The sequence below is a fragment of the Podarcis liolepis genome (genome assembly GCF_965112155.1).
Source record: "Podarcis liolepis genome assembly, chromosome: 5".
Classification (NCBI taxonomy): domain Eukaryota; kingdom Metazoa; phylum Chordata; class Lepidosauria; order Squamata; family Lacertidae; genus Podarcis; species Podarcis liolepis.
In genome coordinates, this window is record NC_139556.1 from 82,180,360 (window position 1) to 82,206,504 (window position 26,145).

The window sequence follows — 26,145 nt, forward strand, 5'->3', positions numbered from 1 at the left end:
GCAATAATTCCAAAATGTCAATGATGTTCCTAGTGTTATCAAACAAATGTCTACCAGGGAGAAAGCCTGCCTGATCTTTATGAATTACTTCATTTAGCACTTTTTTGAGTCTACTTGCCAAGATATCTGCAAAAAAAATTTAATCCACATTTAGGAGAGATATGGGACGGTAGTTCTTAAGTTGTGTCTTTTCAGTTTCCAATTTGGGTATCAATGTGATGAATGCTTCTTTCCACGATTCCGGTGCCTTCTTCCCCTCCATGATCTCATTGCAAACCTCCATTAGTGGTAGTATCAAATAATCTTTCAGTATCTTATAATATTTGGAGGTAAGCCCATCTGGCCCTGGAGATTGCTATGCTTGTTTAAAGGTAAAGGGTATTGGCCGAGGGAGCCCGCGTGCAGCTTCCAGGTCATGTGGCCAGCATGACTAAGCTGCTTCTGGCGAACCAGAGCAGCGCACGGAAACGCCGTTTACTCAGATGTCATTCCCAGAATGGGCCTTACTCCCAAACAGTATACATAGGATTGTGGCTTAGATTTCCTCTCCAGTATCAGCCATGAAAACCTAGCAAGAAGCAGACACAGGGCCAAGCTACATGTTACACAGGAGATCTGTAGGTGGATCTCCTAGCATATCTTCTTTTACTCAAATGGAAACATGGGGAACTGTCAATTTTGTCATGCAGCGGCTGCTTTCCCAATCAGGAACTACAGAAACAGCTGCTGATATATAGTGATTTGTTCCAAGGGGGTTTCATGAAGGTGTGAAAAACGGCCCACCTACTTCCTAATGGGAGTCGACTCCAGTGTTTTGAACTCAAAGACAGTTGGGGCAGCCAGCTTTTTGATAAAAACAACAACACGTGGAGAATAAATGAGCTATGGCCAGAAGAAGCTACTGTAAAAAGTTTGACAACCCCAACAGTCTTTCAGCTCAAAACCCTGAAAATGAATCTCATTAGGAAGTAGGCAATATTGAAGTATGAGTACAAGAAAGTTCTTGCCAATTCATTCCTCAGAAACAGCAGAGAGGACATAGAATATAGATCTCAAGAAGTGGGCTGAAAAATTAGAAAGTTTGCATTTAAAAGGTAGCTGATATATTTGGAAAGTCGTGATTTTATACTACCCATCTCTTCACTTTTTTTTTTAGGGCCAGAGAGATCAAGACATAAACAAGACCTTAAGTAATATTTAAAGAACAGTTCTGTTTCCCAGACAATATCTGCAGTAGACTCAAGAGGGCCAGGAAGCATCATCTAGCCATTTCCTACTTTGATCTAGCTGGAAGAAATCCAGAAGTGCTGAAATTCTGCTATGCATCTAGAGGAAATTGTCAAGGAATAATGAACTATACCATTATAGGATATGGAATTAATATGCACACACGTGCACACAAAAAGTCTATAAAAAAATTCTCATCGACTTAAAAGCAATAATCTTTAGCAAGACCAAGATCAGAAGTCTCTTGTAAAAATAATGCTTGCATTTTAGTTACCATTGTTATTGTAGGTTTGGTTTTTAAGTGGGTAGGCCTATGTTCCTTATGGGAAGCAGATTTTCTATTTTTATGGTATACAATTACATTTGTTGACAGGGGAATGATGTTCATATAAAGTGTTGCAACCGCTTAAGCTATTTTATTTTGCTGCATGAAAAAATATAAGGAAACAGCAGAAGACAAATGTGGAGTGACTCTAGATTTATCTTGGTAAAGTTATCGCCACTATTGGGCATTATAAAGGGTTGATAATTCAACTTTGGAGAATTTATTCAACAGACATTGCATTGTAAGATCTTTGCTAGAGGCAGTGGTGGAGCTTCATGCAGGTGGCGGCGTGGCACGCATCCCGGGGGCGTGGCGCACCACCCACAGGGGCGTGGTGCCCAGCACGGGGGGGTGGGGCAGCCACGATAGCACCCCACCGGGATCGTGGTGCCGGGGTCGCTGCGCTCCCCCTGCCCCCGTCTTCCTCCGACAGTGGCTAGAGGTTCCTACAAGATCAACTAAATTCAACAGCAAATCATGACTAACTTGGAAGAACATACCGTATATACTCGAGTATAATCTGACCCGAATATAAGCCGAGGCACCTAATTTTAGCACAAAAAAATGGGGAAACTTATTGACTTGAGTATAAGCCCGTTCACTACACCACAAACCTGGTGATGGCGGCAGTGGCGGTGGAGGAGGAAGGAGCAGCCCAAAAGGGCTCTTTTTGGCCGCTTGTTCCTCCACCGCTGCCTCTGCCGCTCACAAGAGCAGGCATAGGAGCCGCGGTTGGGAGAGGCACAGGGAAGCCTCTCCCAACCGCAGCTCCTGTGCCTGCCCTTGTGAGAGGCCGGTGGCGGCGGGACCAGCAGCGAGAAAGGGCTCCTTTTGGGCCGCTCGTCCCTCCACCGCCGCCGCCTGCCTCACTCGAGTATAAGCCGAGGGGGGCTTTTTCAGCATAAAAAATGTGCTGAAAAAGTCGGCTTATACTTGAGTATATACGGAAGGAAGATCCCTGCTGGTTCAGGCCAATGGTCCATCTAGTTTCTCACAGTGGCCACCCAGATACCTGTGGGAAACCCTCTAGCAGGAGCTGAGCACAAGAACACTCTCTCCTGATGGTGCAGGGCTCCAAATGGAGGGGTCCATGTCTTTAGTGCAAAACGTCATGCTTCAGACCTTCCGACCCAATGCATAGACGATGGGAGCTAGGGCCAGCAGGGGTTGTGACAGCAAAGTGGGGCAGTGGATTTCTGAAGGGGGAAGAAGGAGGGGGCATCTTATTGCATAATGCACATCATAGGTAAAGGGACCCCTGACCATTAGGTCCAGTCGTGACCGACTCTGGGGTTGGGTGCTCATCTCGCTTTATTGGGCGAGAGAGGCGGCATACAGCTTCTGGGTCATGTGGCCAGCATAACTAAGCTGCTTCTGGTGAACCAGAGCAGCGCATGGAAACGCCATTTACCTTTCCGCGGGAGCGGTACCTATTTATCTACTTGCACTTTGACCTGCTAGGTTGGCAGGAGTAGGGACTGAGCAACGGGAGCTCACCCCATCGCGGGGATTCAAACCGCCGACCTTCTGATCGGCAAGCCCTAGGCTCTACAGGTCAAAGAGGTGGGGGGTGGGAGACAGCCAAGTATGTTTAACCCACTGTTTACCAGACTGTTGCTTCGGACCAAGCCGACAGACAGGCACAGAGGCCTTACCTCAAGGCCGTACACTTCTGCAAGAAGAAATCAGAAGAAACCTGGCTACTTCCTTAAATAGGCCAGGAGCAGGTTGGGTGCAGCCCCCGACCCCCTGTGCCTGAATGGCCTTGTGGGCACTGCCTTTCCATACCTGAAAGGCCATTTGTGGCCAGAGGTAGGTGGTGCCAGGTGTCCATTCCCTCCTCTGGCCATGCTGGAAGATGGCGGCTTCCATGGACCCAGTGCAGCCACGCCATGCAGCAAATGCCACCCACCCAGAGCCCCAGGTGAGCACTTATTTGGGGAGAGGTTCTCAGTGACTTCCCAGAGACTAGCCAATCAGTACTGTGCACAGTCATCTTCTGTGCAGAATTGGGGGGGGGGGGGCTTTTTTCAGCAGAGCTCAACCATGGGGAAGAATCAGTGTTTTTGGTCTGAATGAAGTGGGGACATTTTGAAATCACCATCATTATCATGTTACACTTATCTTCTTCCTATAAACAAGGAAGTAGCAGCAAACCAATGCTACTTCCCTTAAACCTGCCTTAAATCATTACTTGTAACAGGCAGGGTGATGTATGAACAAAATCATAGTAATTTTAAGAAAAAACGCAGACAATTTGGGGAAAGGATTTCAGACACAGACTCTCCAAGCAAGATGAATCACTGGACTGAATGGAAAGATAAGGAAAAGGTCAGTGGGGTGACTATGTGGGTAGAAACTATTTTATTGCTTGTATTTCTCAACTGGACACTGCAATAAAAAAGTGACGTCTTTTGCCCTTTTGTTCTCATGCAATGCTTATAACTAGATAATCATGCTTATTATTTTTAATGGGTATTCTAATTATTTGTTTTGCAGAACAACTTCAGCTTTTACAGTGCCAGCTGTGTTTCTGTTTAATTCATCTCCAGTCCATTTTCAAATGAATAATAAACAACAACAAAAGACCACAAATTTAGTGGATTTTTGAAAAGATAAAAAGTGGTTTGGATTTATTTCATTTTAAAATATCTCTATCTAATCTTAAGTCATTAAAAGCTATATAAAAATTTAAAGGGTAGGGGAAAAAGAAATACCAGCACCATCTTTTTTTAAATCTGGGAGGAACAATTGCCTATGAAATCCAAGATTTGAAACTGCAGAGGATAAAGAGAGGAACAAATTGTACATCATTTTTAAGATCAATACATTTCCCTAACCCGTGTGTGAAAACTGGTAGAAGAATTTCATCCTGCAGTTGTTTCCTAATCCCGAGCAGTGGATTTGTTGCTTAAAGCATATGTTCCCATTCCAGTTTTGCCCAATGTAAATTATTTGCTTTAAGTAAAGGGGCCAGATGCACTTACATGTGCCACTCGCAGTCACACTGCAGTATGCATTATATCATTTTGCAATTGTAAACAAGAAACAACAAATTGTGCAATCAACATCCTCCTTCTGTTGTGTCTCGGTCAGCCACTACATCAGAGTTGTTTGGAGGTTGCAAAAACTGATATAAGACCAGTCTCTTCCCCTTGAGTTTACCATTTCCCAGGGAAGGCCTCTTGCAGTAGAGCCCAACTCATTTGTCTTATATCTTTGGGAGATGTGCTGAGAATGAGGACCACCCCATTTCCCATATTTAGCTCCCCCAAACCAGAGTAGGGTTCACTTTGAGAGGTAAGTCCTTTGCAGAGACGGGTCACATAGCTGTCAACTTTCAGATTTGAAAATAAGGAATCAGCAGCCTGGAAAATAAGGGATCAGCAGCCTCACCTGTCCCGGGGACAGTCTACGGGATATCTAACAATCCGGGATAGCAGCGGGAAGCAGTGGGAAACGGCGCTGGAATAAGGGAATTTCCCACCAAAAAAAGGGAAGGTTGACAGCTATGATGGGTCATATATTATGCCTCCAGTCTCTGTCAACTGAATGAGGGAACCTCTTAAGAATAAGCCAAATGTGACATTAATTATGAGAATGCAATTTATGTAGATGGCGAGGCATGGAAGAGTTAAAGTATTGTGAGAATAGACATGATTTGTTTCTGATGAATCCAATTTTTGCTTTCAAGAATGAAGGTGGTTTTTCACAAAACAGTTATGATTTTAAAGGAATGCAGACCTCACTAATTCATGTAAGCACAACATGAAAGATGTGTGGATTGGACCATGACCACTAGAATTTTTGGATAAGGTTTTGGAAGTGATGGAATGTGAATACTCAATAAATCTCATGCAAATTTCAGATTACATAGTAATGAGTCAAAGCTGAAAGAAGCACCCTCCTTATAGTTTAAAAGCAGCCCAATCAGAATAGTTAACTACCGTACCAGACAATCCAAAACTTCAAAATCAGCAAATTTCAACAACTAAAGGTGCAAGACCAAGGCAAGGACCAACTATCTTTGCCACAGTTAAGCATTCATTACTCAAATATTAACCAGTTAGTCATTAGGATCCAGTTATAAAGTGATATTACTTACGCCTTTTTATTTTTCAAAGTGTGAGGATGATAGATACTGAACTTGTGCTGGCAAGCTCCCCATTGCTGTTTTTTCCCTTGTCAGTTCCATAAATATTTTTAAATATCTCGTGAAAGGTCTTCCGGATGTCACTGAAACTGGACCTAGTGATGAAAATGCCCCATCTGTGCCATCCCTTCAAGTAAGCGTTACTCCTAATGCCACAGCCGGGCTGTAACCAAACACCTTACTAAGTCTGCATGTCAAAACTACTTAAGAGAATTCAGAATGTAATGTCAGCGACTAAACATTTAAGCAGATACATTAGGAGGAAATATCATTTTGCCCGCGGCAGGTATAAGGTCTAGGCACAGGCAATGCAGAGCTCAGCAACTCCGAAGGGATAAAATGGGAGTCTTTCCACTGAACGACATCTGCAGCTTACATTTCAGATCGCCTTATAGGATGCATGAGTCTTTTCCAGCCATTCAAATTGCACGCAGCATCAACTCAAGGAGAGCGAGCTGAAATGCACTTACTGTTCCTGCCCACAACTTCCCCATGTTAACCGGCTTTGTGGATATAATGACTGTGCATGTACGCTGTTGGAAGTAGAGTGGGACTGAACCACATGGTGTGTTTTCCTCTTCCTGGGTACGTCTTTCAGTTTGGTATTCCAGTGTCCTGTCCTCCTACCTTATCTCCCAAGGGAGGATGCAGGTTCTCTGCCTTCTCCTCCACTTATGAGCACTTTCCTACAATCAGAAGAGGTTGCAGCACCAGAGAAAACAACGAACAACCTATTAAGGTGTTGAAGATTTTGTTCCAAACTCTCCCAACTCTCTCTCCTTACTCAGGAGGGAAGCAAAAGGAGGGGAATGGCCCAGGGATGCTGACAACCAGCCCATTGACTGTCAGACGTACCCAGTTAAAGGGCCTGCCTAAGATCTAGAGGGAGCCAGACTCAGTCCTTGGCTAGGACTCAAGACTGGGAAAGAATCATGATGGGACAGTAACCAAACAAAGTACTGTATTTACTGGATTAGAAATAGTATCCTGCATGACGTAAGCAGCTCAATGTCTTGGGACACAGATTCTGTACTCTGTACACAGAACTTACTATGAGCAATGAGACAAAACCACTAACTATTCATCAGAGGTGGGAACAAATGCATTTAAAAAATTACCCTACATCTTATTGCATCTACTTCCTGCAATGAACAGAAGCCATTGCGGAATAAAGAAGAGTGTAGTGTATATTGTTAGCCAAGGAATAATTTTATTAGATGGCTCATAAATATTGTTTTGATTTCCAAGGGCAGCATATTAATACTGTCTTAGGAAGAGCCGCTCTCTCAATATATTGGTTTCAATCCAGAGTGTCCTTGGCATAAATTAAGAGAATTATTAACCAAGGCGGCTCCAATTTTCTGCTTTTTGGTATTGGTGGTTAGGCATTGGAATATGTTGTTGGTGTATGAAGGGCAGGGTGTGGCCATCGCCTACCCCTTCACTTTATGGGTATTCCATTAAAGGAATCCGGCGGTTGTGGATCCTGCCCAATGCCCTGCTGGTGGCTGAGGGCCATGGCACCACCCCCGGTGACATCAGGGGAGAGCTTACAGTTGTATTTGCATCAACAGGCTCCCGCTACTGGTGGTTAACCCTTGTTAGACTCACTCTGCCCTGAGGGGGTGGAGTCAAGCTCTGCTGTTTATCCAGTGCCTAAGCCAATACCTCTCACAATAAAGTTGTGGCCTTTTCTAGCCCATTAACCTTATATACTGTGTCCTTGTGTCTTTCTTATCCCCAAGTTGGGGGGGGGGGTCCTTGAATCACAAAGTTATATAAAAAATGATAAAGCTGAACATGGAGATAACACTCCAAGGCTTATTAGCGTATATGGAGGCACTGCTGGTGCTAATGTCACATAGTCACTTAATCACTGTTGCAAAGCAATCAGAAGGAAGGAATGTGAGGCATTTCCTGTATCTTCCCTGCTAAAGAAATCCACTCTCTTCTGACTGGAGCAGCTTGCAGTGGAAAGTATTGGTACAGGAACAAGTAAAAGATGCCTTGTGTCTTAACAGCTCTGTGGCTGATGACACAAATTAAACAGGGTAAGTCTTTTCAGTTGTAGAAATACAATTATGGGTGTGGCCTCTGATTTTATTTAGGACCCTATACTTCAGCACAGCAGCTTTTATCATCTACAATACTGTCTTATTTATTTTATAGTACAATACATTGATTATTGCTTTCATTTTATGGATCAATGGTCTCGTTAGATAGTAAAATTCATGTTAAATTGCTGTTTTAGGGGTTGTTTTTAAAAATCTGGAATGGATTAATCTGTTTTGCATTACTTTCTATGGAAAAGCACACCTTGGTTTTGGAACGCTTTGGCTTTGGAACGGACTTCCAGAACAAATTAAGTTTGTGAACCAAGGTAACACTGTACATTCTTTGTAGAACAAGAAAAAGGCAACTAATGTCATAACATAGAAAAAAACATGCAAACATATATTGATAGCTATCACATTTCCAGTTTTTCAGGAGCTTAAGGTATGCAGACAACATCAACTTCTGTTAAGTAGTTCAAAAACACTGAAGATGAATTTAGGATGCAATGTGCTGCAGACAAAGCAAGCACAGTCACCAGAGCAAATACTTAAAGTTTTGAGGCTGTGTATGCCTAGTGCCTAGGTCATCCAAGCTGTTTCTGACTACATTCCACACAGCCTTTGAAGTGTACAAAAAGAGAGAGAGAGTCACTTAGCCCTATATATCATCCCAATATGTCTGAGACAAAGTGTAATAGACTTCCAAACTCACCCTTTTTGTCTCATACTGTGATGGGCTGTACTGATACCCTCTCCTTAAGAATACTAATTAGAATATTAATTTGCCAGGGCAAGAGTTAAAAACAAATGATAAATTACAGTAGTTTATAAAGGAAATTTAAATGGGATATGTAAACAGGATACATAGCTATCTCAAGTAAATGCTTTAAGAGAAGACCACACAGGATATTCAAGGAAACAGGAAAGCAGATATAAAGTTAACACTCAATTGGCACACTAAAATAGGATTTCGGTTTCACTTGGAAATCTGCAATTGGTTCCAAGCAACATTTTTAGAAATACTGAAGACATGGAATTGTTGGAGCTTCTAAAACAGTTCACGTGCTGGGGGTGGGAAGGGAAGGAAATCAGCCACACACCCACACACACCCAACATATTATAGGATAAATTTTCTTTTTCTTTAAACAAGATTAGATGAGAAATGGCCATTGTTATAATACCAGGGGCCCTGTAGGTTTTCAGCGATACAGAAAAAACCACATTCCTAGCATTCCCCCAATTAAACTGGAGTAGAGACAAAACTAGGAAAATAGAATCACATTCCAGCCCTTGCAGGAAAGTGAATTGTGAAAGTCTCCAGGCACAATCAAACATGGAGCTAAGGACGTTTAAGCCCATTGATTTCTATGTCCCTAGGCACACTTAACTCCGTGTTGGATCATGGCCTCACAGTTTAAATGGCAAACTCATAGAAAGACGCCTCCATCAAAAGCTGTGTCACAAGGACACATTTTCTTCATTAAGTTTCTTATTTTTTATGTGCTCCTATTACACTGGTTATCTCTTGCCGTACCAGAGACAATGCTTAATACAACGTGCAATAACTTGATAAAGTGACACTGAATTACTCGAGGGTCTCCCTTGGTTCAGCCATCAGAAGTGGGCCTTCAAGTCTGAAGGCAGGTCATTTATCAGGGAGCTTACAATCTGTCTTCTAGTCTTGCCAATGGCTACATTCTCATAAAGTAAGATTTATTACTTGAAGGTGCTGTCAGCAAGCCACCCCATGACAATCTGCAGAACAAAGTATCACAGTCCATTCTACAGGATACCCAGGAAATATTATGGGGTGAAGCAAGATAGGTAAAAAGAGAAACAATATTGTCCCACAATACTTCTAGGTCAAAATCGCAATAATAATAATAATAAAAGGTCATGTTTCAAAGGTATCAGATCATAAAATAAGAAGAGAAGAGTCAGTAGAGAAAGAAGTAGAGAATTCTAGTCACAATCTTTTTGCAGTTAATTTCATAGGAAATATTTTAAAAATAAATTATGGGCTCTCCACTACCATTCTTAAAAGCAGTGCCTCTTGAAGTTTGAGGTGCTTCATAAAAAACAAAAAACCTTGCAAATTTTTCATGAAGCTGCACATTTGTTTCATGCTATATTATTATTATTATTATTATTATTATTATTATTATTATTATCAGGGCTTTTTTTTACCCAGAACTCAGTTCCAGCACCTCTCAGCCATTGCCATTGTAAGAGAACAAGAAAGGCATTCATGGTGAGTTCCGGCACCTCTTTTTCTGGAAAACTGCACACATCATGGCTTGTAGCTGTTGATAGCCTTCTCCTCCAGGAATTTGTCTAATCCTCTTTTAAAGCCATCAAAGTTGGCAGCCATCTCTGCCTCCTGTGGGAAGCGAGTTCCATAGCTATGTGCTGCACGAAGATTTTTCTTTAAAAATCTGTCCTAAACCTTGCAACATGCAGTCTTCCGTAGACTGTGGTTTGCCTTACCAATGTATAAGTTATGGGCCCAGGTAATCATCATGGGAGGTAGGGGGTAAGCAATTGGGAAATCTGTAGTCTCACTGTTGAGGTTCAGGGAAAGCTGGTGGTCAACAGCCTAGCACAATAGCTGCCTATACCTGATGTTGGACATCTCCCAGGCCCATTTCAATCCCTCCGTGGCAGCTGTTAGGGGCTCTGCTCTTACAGTCATACCTCGTGTTGCATCCGCTTCATGTTGTGTCTTTTCGCGTTACGTCCCATGGCAACCTGGAAGTACTGGAATGGGTTACTTCCGGGTTTCGCCGCTCACGCATGCGCAGAAGCACTAAATCACGTTGTGTGCCTGCACAGATGCAGCGCTTCGAGTTGTGGGCAGTTCACATTACGGACGGGCCTCCGGAACGGATCCCGTCCATAACACGAGGTACTGAAGAGATGTTCTCCTTATGTGCCAACTGTATTAGAATTTAAGCAGTCTTTTAGAACTATTATGGTAATTAGGATGGGAAGACATTCTTTCCCTCTACAACTAATTAATCTCCCCTCCAATGACTTTTTGAGCATCAAAGGGGCCAGAGCACTTAAATGCTTATAGCACCCTGAAGAGTGTGTGTGTGTGTGTTGAACGATATTCATCACTATTAGGGGATCAAGCAAGTTAGTTTCCACCCCTCAATTTTCCTCCCTTCCCTCCCTCATATGATGTGCAACTTCTCTCTACATTTTGTGCAACTTGAAGGGCAGTAGTCATGTGCAGGGCTATTGTTTAATTTACAACCCTTTTTCCTGCCTAGTACAGGGCCACACCCACTTTACTACTAGAAGAAATGATTGGATTTTCATATATTTCTAGAAATTTGAATGTACTGTATAGCTTCCTACCAAAATACTTAATATGTCCTGTGGTTCTCAAAACTCACTCATCCCATTCTGGTACACACAGATGTACGCACCAGGCATACAGATCTCATGGGAAGATTGTTTATTCCAGTGGTTTCGGGTGTAAGTACAATCTCAGAGCTAAAAGAAAACACTGCCTTTAGTTTCATCCATAAAACAAGAAAAACTGTTGTGTTGCGGGGGTGGGGGAAGAGCTCAAACCTATTAATTTATGGTAGCTGGCAAGGGACATCAGCAAAATTGGGAAAAAGTTTGTTTCATGATGTTACAGACAAAGCCAGTTTCTTGTGTGAGTTGCCATCATTTCTAGATTTGGGGCCGGGTGGATAGGTAAGAAATCAGTGAAACTAATGCTAAGAAGATCTGGAAAGTTCAGAACACAGAATAAACTATTCTGGTTGCTGTAACCTAGGCACTGTTTTTATGTTTCTTAAAATGTTTATCTTTACTACATTCCAGTCATTTTCTGGCTATAATCAAGCGTAGTCACAGAGCTACAAATCAGTCGTTTATCCAAGGCTATTGTAATGCCACAGTATGCAGCTTTCAGCTCAACCGACTCTTTAACTGCTGTGAGGCACACTGTGCGCTAAGGCTGCAAGCGGAGCCACGCTTACCTGGGAGTACGTCCCATTGAATTCGGCTGGACTTACTCCTGAGTGGACATTGTTAGAACTGCACTGCACTGTAATATACCTGGCCACAGGAATCATTCAAAAAAATCTCATTAAAAGCATGGTGTATCATAACGTCTATGCAATAGGTGTAACATCTTCAGAGCAAATAAGACCACATGTCATGAGAAACCTTTCGTAATTTCAGAAAGTTAATACCAGAATATTATTTGTTTAAAACTTCCACTTACCCACAAGACCCTGCATAACTCACCAAAGGCCAGTTCTTCCTTCTTAAGTACAGTGAAGATTTATTGTATAAATACTACAAAGTATTTAACATGCAGTTCATTCTTTCCCTTCTCAAGGGCTCAGGCTTAGAGTGTACCTCTAACATACAGTGCAGTTTATTCAGAAATTAATATACTATACCACATTTTCCTTTTCCTTTACTTTTCCTAGCCAGACTACCCACATGTCTTATTTTGCTGTATGTGAATAGTACTAGTTCCTTAAGCATTTAAACAGCAGTTACTTGTACTGGAAGTATTCCCCCCCCCCAAGCCCAATAATATTGATATTCAGCAGCCTTTTATATTAATTGATATACCAGAAATACCACAATTTCTGGTATATTCTGGGCACCACAATTCAAGAAGGACACTGACAAACTGGAACGTGTCCAGAGGAGGGCAACCAAAATGGTCAAAGGCCTGGAAACGATGCCTTATGAGGAATGGCTAAGGGAGCTGGGCATGTTTAGCCTGGAGAAGAGGAGGTTAAGGGGTGATATGATAGCCATGTTCAAATATATAAAAGGATGTCACATAGAGGAGGGAGAAAGGTTGTTTTCTGCTGCTCCAGAGAAGCGGACACGGAGCAATGAATCCAAACTACAAGAAAGAAGATTCCACCTAAACATTAGGAAGAACTTCCTGACAGTAAGAGCTGTTCGACAGTGGAATTTGCTGCCAAGGAGTGTGGTGGAGTCTCCTACTTTGGAGGTCTTTAAGCAGAGGCTTGACAACCATATGTCAGGAGTGCTCTGATGGTGTTTCCTGCTTGGCAGGGGGTTGGACTCGATGACCCTTGTGGTCTCTTCCAACTCTTCTATGATTCTATGAAATACACCTTTGTGGATTCTTCTGAGTCTGGGGCTGAACTAGCACCGCATGAGAGGTTGGGTCGTGTTTCTGGCTGATGCTGCGCCTGGTCAGAAGCCTGCAGAACCTGAGCCAAGACCCTTGTAGATGTCTTTCGCGAGACCCAACTTGCGCTTGCACCTGCACAATTGTTTCCTATAGTCCCTGTTGGGAAACTGCCAGGGAGATAGTGTCCATCATGAGCCCCCAAGCCGGAGTTCTGGACGTCCATCGGCCTCCCGTACTCACGCAGATCCAACAGTTAGGGGCACAAAGCCTTTGGAAATTCCTGGCATCATTCCTAGGCTGGTGCACCCTCTTTATCAGCAGAAACGCAGCCGAAAGCTTGCATCACAGAAGAGCAGAAGAGCATAATTTACAGACTTTATTTAGCGTTTAACAGAACAAAAGAAAACACGTCCATTCTGTCAGCGTGTCTGAGCCGACTGAAAACGAAAGGAAACAGCAAACATAAACATCCTGTCAACAGGACATGCGCAGACTCTGTTGCTTACAAAGCCTGCTCCCTTTTAAGGTGGAACGGAAATATCCTAACATCCTCCCCCTTTCCGTGTAACCTGTTGTACCTGTGGTTCACCCAATTGCAACCTTTGTACATAAACCTTATGTTGTTCTTTGTTAACAACCTTAGACAACAGATCAGCAGGAATTTCATTTCCTGCCATGTAGGACACCCGAATTAGTCCTTTCTGAATACACTCTCTTGCACGATGTAGCTTAATCTGCAAGTACTTGGTTCTCTGCTTGCAACTCTCGGAGTTCAGCAAAGCCAAACACGATCTATTGTCTTGATACACTTGTACAGGACATTTCACAGACACCCTGATGTCCTTAAACAGTTGCATCAACCATTCACAATCCATGAGTGAAAATGACAGAGCATTGAGTTCTGCTTCACAGGAACTTAGGCTCACTGTTGTTTGCTTCCTGCACAACCAGTCAAACAGGCAGTGGTTGTACATGTAGCATACTCCAGAAGTGCTTGTACCATCCGTGGTGTCACTTCCAAAACTTGCATCTGCAAAGATTTCAAGACCTCCAGTCTTTCGACTGGTGAACCTCAGCCTGTAGTGCATAGTCCCTTTCAAATAGCGGGCTATGCGCTTCAGAGCTTTCCAATCCTGAACTGTAGGATTGTTGGCATGTCTGCTAAGCAGATTACAGCTTACAGCTATGTCAGGTCTTGAACATCTGGCAATGAAATTCAGCTTGCCTAGAATGCATCTGTATAGCGTTGTGTCAGAAAACGCTTCAGCAGTACTGTCTACCTGGTAACCTGTCACCATCGGTGTGTCTGCTGGGTTTGCATCAACCAAATTCAACCTGGTTAACACAACAGCAATTTTCTGTGTTTGGTGTACCAGAAAATTACCTGCTTGGTCCTTCTCCACCTGCAGAGAAAGATAGTTGGATACCTCACCAAGATCCTTCATGTCAAAGTGCTCCTTCAGCTGAGCTAGGGTGCTTTGGTAGAAAGCCTGATTCTTCCAAAACATCAGAAGATCATCAACAAAACATAAACAATACAGTTTGTTTTGCCCCTCCTCCTTGACAAACACACATGGATCAGCTTTGCCCTGGTGAAAACCTAGAGAAAGCAATGTCTCAGTGAGTTTTGTGTTCCAACACCTGGCACTCTGCTTAAGACCATATAAGGATTTCCGCAGTTTACAGACCATACCCTTCTGTATCTCCATCCCATCAGGTGGAAGCATGAACAGCTGTTCATTCAAAATCCCGTACAAAAAAGCTGTATTAATGTCGTGGTGGGAAACATGCAGTTTCTCCTCCGCAGCGACCTTGAGCATCAGCCGAATGCTCTCATATTTGACTGTGGGAGAGTAGGTCTCGTGGTAATCCTGTCCTGGTACCTGTGAAAAACCTCTGGCAACCAATCTGGCTTTGTGTCTAACTACCTTGCCATTCTGGTCTGTCTTGGCCTTGAAGACCCATTTGCTGCCAACCAGTCTCATTCCTGGGACTACCGGTACCAATTCCCAAGTTTGGTTCCTGTTCAAGGAATCAACTTCAGCCTTCATGGCATTAAGCCAAGGCTCAGCATCTTTAGAGGTTAACTCCTGAACCTCTTTGAAGCTTGAAGGTTCCCACACCTTCTCTGAGCTACTAAGAACAGCAGTTGCTGTCTTAGCAAACTCATCAGCATACCTCTTTGGAGGTCTGCCTTTGGTCACCCTTTCAGATCTGCGTACTAGACGCAAGTCTTCTGGACTCATCTCCTCTTTCTTAGGAGAAAAATGACCAATGGTGAACAGTGGTTCTTCCAGTTCATTGTCAGATGCATCAGATGGTCTGACTGAGGCCTTTGCGCTCTGGTAGTCTGCTGTGTCATCACTGTCACTGACATCAGCAGCAGCGCCGCCCACTGAACTGGAATCCGAACTCTGATCATCATCATCATCATCCTCATCATCATCATCCTCAGCAGCTTCCTCAGCTTTAGCTGCTTGCTTGACATCACCTTCATCCTCCTCTGGGTAACTCTGGAAAATTCCCACATTTTCCCCCCACTTAGGATTGTACTCAACACTCCTTGTGAACTTAATGGATTTAGAGTCAGTCATCCATACCCTGTATGCACCTTTTTCGTACCCCATAAACAAACCATGTGCCCCACGCTTCCAAGCTTGTTGGTTTGTTGTGTGCGTACCCACATGTCCGAACCAAATATTTTCATGTGTTTGGTGTTGGGTTTCTTGCCAAACATCTTCTCATAGGGGGTACAACCAATGGGTGATGACAATCTGCGATTAAAGGAATAAACAAAATTCCCCAAAGCCTCCCCCCAAAACTTATCAGGGAGATTGGCATCATGCAACAAGGTTTTGATACCTTGCAGCAATGTTTGATTTGCTCTCTCCGCAAGACCATTCATCCATGGCGATCTGGGCGTTGACATGTCATGCTGGATTCCCTTCTCAGTCAGGAAAGCTTCAAACTGCTGAGAAGTAAACTCCCCGCCCCGATCAGTGAACAAACAAGAAATACGTTTACTGTGCACATTCTCCAACCAAGCACAGAATTCCTTAAACTTCGGAAACGCTTGCGATTTCTGTTCGAGCAAATACACATGAATGTACCTGGAAAAAGAATCAATCAGAATCATGAAGTACCTTGCTCCTCCTATAGAGGGCGCAAGTGGCCCAACCAGGTCCGCATGCACTAGCTGGTAGGGTTTGGAAGCCTGCCTGCTAGACTCCTTGCCTTTTGGAGCAACCTTCACCTTGTTCTCTGCACAAGATACACATTTCATGTGAAATTTACAGGGTTTGATGTTCAAACCCTCAACCACTTCTGGCATCTTGGCCAGTGCCTTCCAAGAGAGGTGACAAAACCTTCGATGCGCATCGTGAATGCAACCTGCATGAAGAACTTTGTTAGTTTGTGCAACACAACAAGAATCAGCATTTGACACAACAGCAGTGTCCTCATAAGTTATATGGAACAAACCATCCATAAACTTTGCATGCAAATAGTCCTCTTTGCCTTTACTGATGACACAGACGCTCCTCTTGAAGGAAATCTGAAAACCACGCCCAGTAAGCTGTGGGACACTCAACAAGTTGCTCGCAGCGCCTGGAACATATAGTACACCGCTGATGGTTGTGTGCAAACTTGCAAGTTTCACAGTCCCTTCTCCAGCAATTTGCAACGTCCTTCCATCAGCCAGGTGGATCTCACCTTCCTGAGGCTTGAAGGAGATAAAGAGATGCCTGTCCTTGGAAATATGGCGGCTGGCACCTGAGTCCACAATAAACCTGCCTTTGGCTGTTGGAGCAGTCTTTACAGCAAGCAAACCCTTGTTTTCCAGCGGTTTGGGCTTTTGCAGCTTGCCCCCCTGCTGCTCCTGGCCAGCAGACGTGCCTTTAGCCTTTGGTGAAGCTGTGCCAGCAAGCAAAACCTTGCTTTCCACTGGCGTGGGCTTTTGCAGCTCGCCCCCCTGCTTCTGGCCATCTGCAGACGTGCCTTTAGCCTTTGGTGAAGCTGTGCCAGCAAACAATGCTTTATTTTCCCCTTGCGCGGGCTCTTCACTCTCCCTCTGCTCCTGGCCATCTGCAGACGTCTGCGTCTGGCTCTGTTTACCTTTGCCTTTCCGGCCTCTGCAAAGGCGATGGCCTTGGTTCCCATGAGAAACAGAGCTCTCAGCTGCCGACTCCTTGGCTCCCCCTGGAGGCTGGAATGCTGCCTGGGATGACGTGACGGTCAGCTCCCCCTGCAGCTTGCAACTGGTGCCCTCAGCATCCCTGCATTCATTCGCATTCTGGGAAACAGCTAGGACCTCCGATGCAGTCAAACTCTGGGCTGGGACTATTGGCAAATGAGCTTTTTTTAAAGCATTCCACATTGCACGTGCAGTGGTGTTGCCAGCCAGCGTCTTAATTTCCTCAAGAGATACGGATAGGACTATTATGTCAATCGCTCTCGAATCAGCTGATCTCCATTTCTCTGTCAGAGGAACTGGGGGGGTTTCAGAAACAACATGCCACACCCCAAACTGACGCAGTAAACTCTCACACCATTTTGCCCAGGGTTCATAATTCTGCCCATCCAACTTAGGACACTGAGTGGCCTCTGAAGCTTCAAAAGCGTGGAAATACTCCATTCCAGCTTTTACTTTAGCCGCGAGTCTATTCTAAGTTGAAAGACTCCTTATCTTGGCAGCTCATTAATCACGAAGCCTTTCTGGCTCGGCTCCCAGGCCAATTAAGCCTTGCCGGAGAGGTAAACAGAAAAGCCAAAAGCCTCCCTCATTTCTTTCGCTTTTCCCACCGTACCTCTTGAACGCAGTCTGTTGCAGCTTTACTCTCCTGTAGGTGCCGTGAATCTGGGCCCGAAACCTTGTTGTTGGGAAACTGCCAGGGAGATAGTGTCCATCATGAGCCCCCAAGCCGGAGTTCTGGACGTCCATCGGCCTCCCGTACTCACGCAGATCCAACAGTTAGGGGCACAAAGCCTTTGGAAATTCCTGGCATCATTCCTAGGCTGGTGCACCCTCTTTATCAGCAGAAACACAGCCGAAAGCTTGCATCACAGAAGAGCAGAAGAGCATAATTTACAGACTTTATTTAGCGTTTAACAGAACAAAAGAAAACACGTCCATTCTGTCAGCGTGTCTGAGCCGACTGAAAACGAAAGGAAACAGCAAACATAAACATCCTGTCAACAGGACATGCGCAGACTCTGTTGCTTACAAAGCCTGCTCCCTTTTAAGGTGGAACGGAAATATCACTCATCTTTTCTTCTGCCTCCTCCCCTTCGCTCTCTGTTTCCTCCCTTGCCCGTGCCTCTGCTCCTAACAGTCCCTACATAGATAGGCAGGATATAACCCAAAAATACAAGTGGGCTTAGAGTTGTTATCTGTCACACAAGTCCACTGGAAAAGTGCCTTCAGCTATCAAACACTACAGTGGTGCTCCGTAAGACGAATGCCTCGCAAGACGGAAAACCCGCTAGACGAAAGGGTTTTCCGTTTTTGAGCTGCTTCGCAAGACGAATTTCCCTATGGGCTTGCTTCGCAAGACGAAAACGTCTTGCGAGCTGTCAGAGCTGCTTGAAGATCCTAGCTCACAGAGGATCACGCTAGCCAGCGATCATTAAGTAAAAGTCTTTATTGAATTACAGTTTCCATTCTCACGCTGCTGCGCGCAACTCTACGTCTAGTAGCTAGATCGGCGAAGCTCCGTCTGAGTCTCCGCCCCGTGTGCACCAACTTAATATCCTAGCCTTGCTCCACCTTTTCCGCCTGACTGTCCTCCTCTGGGTCCCTCTACCCCCCGGGGCTTCTTCCTTCCGGGATTCTTCTGACGCTGACCCGGACCCTCCTGCCTCCTTGCGCCGGGCTTTAGGACCTGGTTCCCTTTCGGGGCTGCTTACTGCGCCGCCTTCCTCTGCATTTGAACTTGGCGCGCGCGCCCAACCTTCCACTTTCCTCTTAACCGTTTCTTCGCTCCCCGATGGAGGTGTGGCCACTCCTGACTCATGCCCTCCCTCCTGTGGTGAGCTGCCAGCGCTTCCCCCCTGGCTCCTTTCCTCTTCCCTGCTTCCTGGCGGTGACGCTGGTCCCGATTTCCAGCTGCTCCCCCCTGAGTCCCCTCTGGCTCTATCTTCCTGGGGTGCCCCCCTAGACTCCCCCCTTGCCCTGGCCACTGGTGCTCCTTTCTGTGAATCCTCTGATTCACTGGAAAGACTAGGAGATCTCGGGTCGTCGTCATCACTCATCTTTTCTTCTGCCTCCTCCCCTTCGCTCTCTGTTTCCTCCCTTGCCCGTGCCTCTGCTCCTAAACCCCTGACATCCATCCCCCCCTCGAAGCCCCCCATTCCCCCCTCCCCTCCTTCCGGTGCTGGAGCTGGGGGCTGCTGTTGCAAAGGGACGAACGTCGGATATCGGTCGCTTCCCGTGGCGGGTCTCCATCTGAAGTCTCGCGGGTCTTCCTCCCTGCTCTCGTCGACAACGGTCACCTCCGCTTCCATCTCTGTGCCGCCGTGCTCGAAACCAGGGTCGTCCCCGAAAACGTCCATGTCCGTCTCTCCCTCACTTCCTCCTGGCGGTGTTGCTCGTCCTGGGCCTTCCAGCCACTGTCTGCGGAACTGCTCCTCTGGTCTATCGTCCCACCAATACGAGGGTTCTGATGCAGATCCCGAGGGTGACCCCTCCGGGGAACGGACGTCTTGTGTCGGGTCCTCGTCCGAGTCGAACCCCCGGAAAGTGCTGGCCGAAAGCGTGGGCGTGAAAAGCCAGTCGTCGAAAAAGTCTGCTGGCATAGGTCTATGGGGGAAGAGGGCATGAAACTCGTCTTTGAGGAGAGGTTCGTCCAAGGCGTAGCCCGGCACCCAGCTGTTCGCACTGGCCGGGGTGCCCTCCTTGGCGAGAAAGTATTCTACCCCCTCTTCCCCCCATCTGGAGTCCAAAATCTCCGTGACTTCGTTGATGCGCTCCTTCTGTGCCACTCCCGCGTGCCCTGTTCTGTCTCTGACCGGACTCGGCGCCGTTCCGGGTTCCTGGAACCTGTGCGGTGCCTTGTAGGGAGTGAGCACCGATCTGTGGAATACCGGATGCATTCTGGAACCCTCCGGAAGTGCCAGTCTGAACGCTACCGGGTTGACCTGCTCTTCGACTTGGTAGGGCCCCAGTTGTTTATGCCCTAGTTTCTTCTTGGCCAACGACCTGGCCGGCACTGCGTGGGCTGCTAACCAAACCCAGTCTCCCACGTGGAGCTCTTCGCCAACCCTTCTGTGCTTGTCCGCTTGTACCTTGTATGCGTGCTTGGCCAGCTCCAGGTGGCGCCTCAGCTGATCGTGGACTTCCTGCAGCTCTGACGCGAACGCATCTGCTGTCTGCGGCTCCCCCTCTCCCATTCTTTCCAGTCCCGGGAAGGTTCTGGGGTGCCTCCCGTTGTTGGCGAAGAACGGCGTGACCCCCGTGGACACGTGCTTCGTGTTGTTGTAGGCGAACTCGGCAAGCGGCAGGTAATCCACCCACGTCGCAGGCTGTTGATTTGCATAACATCTCAGGTACTGCTGCATGATGGCATTGACCCGCTCCGCTTGCCCGTTGGTCTGCGGGTGTCTCGCCGACGCCAGGTTGATCTTGACGTTCAGGAAGCCCATCAGCTTCTGCCAGAAATTCGAGATGAACTGCCGCCCCCGGTCGGACAGAATAGACCGTGGCAGACCGTGAACCTTGAACACGTGGTCTATGAACAGTTTGGCGGTTTGCTCCGCCGTGGCCACCTTAGCACACGGAATGAAATGCGCCATCTTGGAAAACAGGTCTACCACCACCAGCACTGCTGTCTTGCCCCTCGAGCTGGGCAGATCCGTGACAAAGTCCAGGGCCACCCTTTCCCAAGGTTCGACCGGAGTTTGCAGCGGTTCCAACAGTCCGGCCGGCGGTTTGTGCACTGGTTTGGCCCTCTGGCAGGTGTCACACCTCGCCACGTAGTCTGCGACCTCCCCTCTCATTCCAGGCCACCAGAAATCCCTGGCTACTAATTCCACCGTCTTCTCCTTGCCAAAGTGCCCGGCCGTGGGCGCGTCGTGCAGCTGCTGCAGCACCTTGGCGCGAAGGTCGTCTCCCGGCACGTAGATGGCCCCTTTACGGATGAGCAATCCATCTCGTAGCTGGAAACCGTCGGCCGCAGCCGTGCCCCTTTGCACCTCTGCCATCTTTGCTTGCGCGAAGGAGTCATCCTGCAACGCTCGTCGCACCGCCTCCAGGTCCACGGTGGCCGCGGCGCACGCCCATACTGTTGGTGCGAAGATGTGCATGGCGGCCGCTGGCGTTGCGTCCTCCAGATACTGTGGCTTACGGGAGAGGGCGTCCGCCATGATGTTAGTGTCCCCCGGGACATACTCTATGCGGAAGTCGAAGTTCGCAAAAAACTCAGCCCAACGTATCTGCCTCTGGTTTAGGAACTGTGCCGTGCGCCAGTGCTCCAGATTCTTGTGGTCCGTGCAAACCTGCACCGTGTGCTTGGCGCCGATCAGGAAGTGCCTCCACGCTTTGAACGCTGCATGAATGGCCAGCAACTCCCTGTCCCAGATGGTGTAGTTCTGCTCGGACTTGCTGAGCTTCCTGGAGTAAAACGCTGCCGGTCGCCACACCCCCTGCTGGTCCTTTTGCAGCAGGACCGCCCCCACGGCTCTGTCCGAGGCGTCTGTCTCCACCCTCATCGGCCTGCTGGGGTTGACGTGAAGCAGCTGCTCTTCCGACGCGAAGAGACGCTTGAGTGCCTGAAAGGACTGCTCCGCCTCCTCTGTCCAAACGAACTTCTTTTTCTTGGAGCTAAGCATGTCTGTGATGGCCGCTGTCTGCATAGCGAAGCCCTTGATAAACTTGCGATAGAAGTTCGCAAAGCCGACAAACCTCTGGACCTCCTTCCGGTTGCGTGGACTCTTCCAATCCAATACCGCGCGAACCTTGGCGCTGTCCATGGCGAGCCCCTTGTCAGACAACTTGTAGCCCAGAAAATCCACCTCCGTCACGTCAAATTGGCACTTCTCCAGCTTGGCGTAGAGCCTATGTTGCTTTAGTCTGGTCAGCACTTCCTTGACGTGTCTGTCATGCTCCTGCTGCGATTCCGAAAAGATCAGGATGTCATCTAAGAAACAGACGCACGTCTTGTAGAGAAGTCCCGCCAACACGTGATGCATGAAAGCTTGAAAAACGTGGGAGCCATTTTGCAATCCAAAGGGCATAACTCTGTATTCGTAGGTACCCAGTGGCGTGAACATGGCCGTCTTCCACTCATCTCCCTCCCGCATACGAATGAGGTTGTACGCCCCTCGCAGGTCTAACTTGGTGAACACTTTCCCCTTCCGCACCTTCGCCAGGAGGTCGTCGATTCGGGGCATGGGGAAGTCCGACGGCTTGGTCCCATTGTTTAAAATGCGATAGTCCACGACCAGTCTTTTTTGGGGCGTGTCTCGCTTTTTAACAAAGAATACTGGACTGCCCCCCGCTGCCTTGGACTCTCGGATGAAACCGCGCTCCAAATTATGATCTATGAACTGTTTGAGTTCCTGCAGCTCGTCCTCTGACATGGAATACAGTTTCCCCTTAGGCAGCGCCACCCCCGGCAGCAGGTCAATCTTGCAGTCATATGGTCTGTGAGGGGGTAGCCTGTCTGCCTCCTTCTCGCAGAAAACTTCCAAAAATTCTGCGTACTTGTGGGGAATCGCTTGCAGCGTGCCTAGCAGCAGCTGTGACTCCTCTTCCTCTCCTTCCTGCCGGGGCACGATGCAGTGTTCAGCACAAAAGGAAGAGCCGAAGATCAGCTGCCTCTGGTACCAAGCCAGCGTTGGGCTGTGCTTGTCCAGCCAACTCATTCCCAATACAATGGGCGTATCCGATAGTTGAGTGACATTGAAGCTGATGATTTCTTTGTGATTTCCAAGTCGCATCGCCATGGGCGGCGTCTGCTTCACCACTTGCCCCCCTAGCAACTCCCTGCCATCCACCGTGACAACCTGCAGGGGCAGTGTGGCCGGCAGCAACTGTATAGCGTGCTTGTCGACAAAGTCCTGCCCTATAAAGTCCGCGTTGCTGCCCGAGTCAACTGTGATGGGCACGTCAGTGGTGATTCCATTGGGCAGCTGGAGAGATGCGGTGAGCCTCACCACTGGTTTGGGCGGGAGGGGGTTCACGGGCTGTAAAACCTCTGGGGACTGCGTCACTAACACGTCTGGCTGGGCCCCAGGGCCTCTTCCTCCAGCCAGACTGCTTCGTTTCCCTGCTGTGGTCCCCCTTGCTGCGTTGCTGCAGTCACCATTGCCGAGGCTGCAGTAAGCTTGTGGAGCCTCTGGGGACACTCTTTTGCCATATGCCCTGGCTCCTCACAGACGTAACACTTCCTGTTCCCTCTAGGAGGCTTCGCTTTCACTGCTGCCGGTGCTAGGGCTCTGGTTGCTGACTGAGCCCTTGCACCTCCAACCTCCATAGGTTCGGCTCCTCCTCCTGGCGGAGGCGTGGATTGCGCCCGCGCTGCTTCTCTGGGAAGGAAGGAGGGGCCCCTGGCTGGTTCGCGCCCTCCACGCCCTTCGTCCCTGCTCCACGGACGTCCTTCCAGCCTCACCCCCACTGCCAGTGCCCTCTGAACGACCTCCTGGGTGGTTCGGGGTCTCTCCCCCCTCGCGATCTCATCTTTAATCGAGTTGTGCAGCCCCTCCCAAAAGAGGTCTCTTACAGGAGCCGAATCTCTGTCCCATTCCAGGGCACTGACCAAGGCGAAAAAGCGGGCATGATACTGCCTGACGCTGGCCCTCCCTTGTCTCAGCCCATGCACCTCCTTCCGTGCAAGATCCACGTCAATACTTGATAAAAAACACCCATCCATCGCTTTAATAAAGGCATCTGCATTCTGGAGCGCCGGATCCTTATCTCTCCATAAATTGCGTAGCCATGCTCTAGCATCCGCATGCAAATGGGACATGATGAATCCCACTCTCTCTTGCTCATCTCTAAAGTCTTTATGCAGCAGTTGCAGTGCGCACAGTATGTCGGCTCTAAAGTTGGGATACTGTTGCAGGTTCCCATCGAAGTGAGAGACCAGCCCGCCTGTCCGTCTCGCCAACCCAATTCCCTCCTGCCGGGGTGTCTGCTTTGTCAGCACGTCTAACCTGACCTGGAGATCCCTGCAGGCGGCAGCTGCCTCCTCCTCTCTCTTCCTGGATGCGAGAGCCTCGGCATTCAGTTGTGCCACTGCTTTTCTGAGTTCCTCTATCTGCTGCTCAGCCGTCATGTCGTCTGCCGTTCGTGAGCTCGCTAGTAGGCACCTGTTTCTCTCCCCTCCTCGAGGCTGTAGATGCCCACAATCGTGGGACGGAGCTTACTGTCAGAGCTGCTTGAAGATCCTAGCTCACAGAGGATCACGCTAGCCAGCGATCATTAAGTAAAAGTCTTTATTGAATTACAGTTTCCATTCTCACGCTGCTGCGCGCAACTCTACGTCTAGTAGCTAGATCGGCGAAGCTCCGTCTGAGTCTCCGCCCCGTGTGCACCAACTTAATATCCTAGCCTTGCTCCACCTTTTCCGCCTGACTGTCCTCCTCTGGGTCCCTCTACCCCCCGGGGCTTCTTCCTTCCGGGATTCTTCTGACGCTGACCCGGACCCTCCTGCCTCCTTGCGCCGGGCTTTAGGACCTGGTTCCCTTTCGGGGCTGCTTACTGCGCCGCCTTCCTCTGCATTTGAACTTGGCGCGCGCGCCCAACCTTCCACTTTCCTCTTAACCGTTTCTTCGCTCCCCGATGGAGGTGTGGCCACTCCTGACTCATGCCCTCCCTCCTGTGGTGAGCTGCCAGCGCTTCCCCCCTGGCTCCTTTCCTCTTCCCTGCTTCCTGGCGGTGACGCTGGTCCCGATTTCCAGCTGCTCCCCCCTGAGTCCCCTCTGGCTCTATCTTCCTGGGGTGCCCCCCTAGACTCCCCCCTTGCCCTGGCCACTGGTGCTCCTTTCTGTGAATCCTCTGATTCACTGGAAAGACTAGGAGATCTCGGGTCGTCGTCATCACTCATCTTTTCTTCTGCCTCCTCCCCTTCGCTCTCTGTTTCCTCCCTTGCCCGTGCCTCTGCTCCTAAACCCCTGACACGAGCGTTCCGATTTTTCCCCACTCCCCCCCTTTTTCTAAGCCGCTAAGCCGCTAAGCCACTAAGCCTCTAATAGCCTTTTAGCCGCTAAGCAGCTAAGCCTTTAATAGCTGCTAATCCGCTAAACCGCTAATAGCGCTAAGCCGCTAAGCCGCTAATAGGGTTGCTTCGCAAGACGAAAAAACTGCTAGACGAAGAGACTCACGGAACGGATTATTTTCGTCTTGCGAGGCACCACTGTATACAGTATCAACAGAGGGATTTTATTCTGAATATCCAGAGAGCATGCTTGCAACAGTCAGCTGTCTTAAGTGGAAGACAGAGTAGTGCTGGAGCAGATTAAATGGTCTAACAGCTAAATTGTAGGAACGGAAGGTATTTTTATACAGTCAGACGCGACGTGTGGTTAGAGGAGAGATGCACAAATTCACCATATAGATCCCCAGAGTGTGTTACATAAAACATTGTTTGTGGCTCAGACATGACCCGTGCAAGGAAAAGCACGGCATGGCAATAAGCATTCTACACTTCCCTTGGTGCAGGTCGGCCCTGGGTCAGAACTGCTTCCTGAAGTGCCTTGATTAGAATGCTCGAGAGAACACCACATGAATGTGCAACACAGCATTTTGCTGTCAGAGGGCAGAAGGTAAACTAATGTAATCTGCTCTGAGACAGACTGTAAGGGGGGGAACCCTCATAATATGATTTCTTATCCACAGCAACAATGTACTCATATACTGATGTGGAATGGAAACATACTGTCAGGGGACTGCCATTGAAAGGGGGGGCAGAAAAATACAGGGAGCCTCCGATGTTGCTGAGAAGTAGTGCTTTGTCAGGCAGTGGAGAGAGCCACGCCTCCAGCATAGCTGTCAACCTTCCCTTTTTTTGCGGGAAATTCCCTTATTCCAGCGCTGCTTCCCACTGCTATCCCGGATTGTTAGATACAGTGGTGCCTTGCAAGACGAAATTAATCTGTTCCGCGAGTCTCTTCGTCTTGTGGTTTTTTCGTCTTGCGAAGCACGGCTATTAGCGGCTTAGTGGCTTAGCGGCTATTAGCGGCTTAGCGGCTATTAACGGCTTAGCGGCTTTAAAAAGGAAACAAACTCGCAAGAACTCGCAAGAC

At 47.7% G+C, this 26,145-nt stretch overlaps 1 protein-coding gene across 11 annotated transcripts in view; it reads right to left on the reverse strand.

Annotated features, from left to right (window-relative positions):
- The window catches only part of VEPH1 (ventricular zone expressed PH domain containing 1), a 162,199-nt gene that overhangs the window by 73,625 nt on the left and 62,429 nt on the right, over positions 1 to 26,145 (reverse strand). The window lies entirely within an intron of this gene.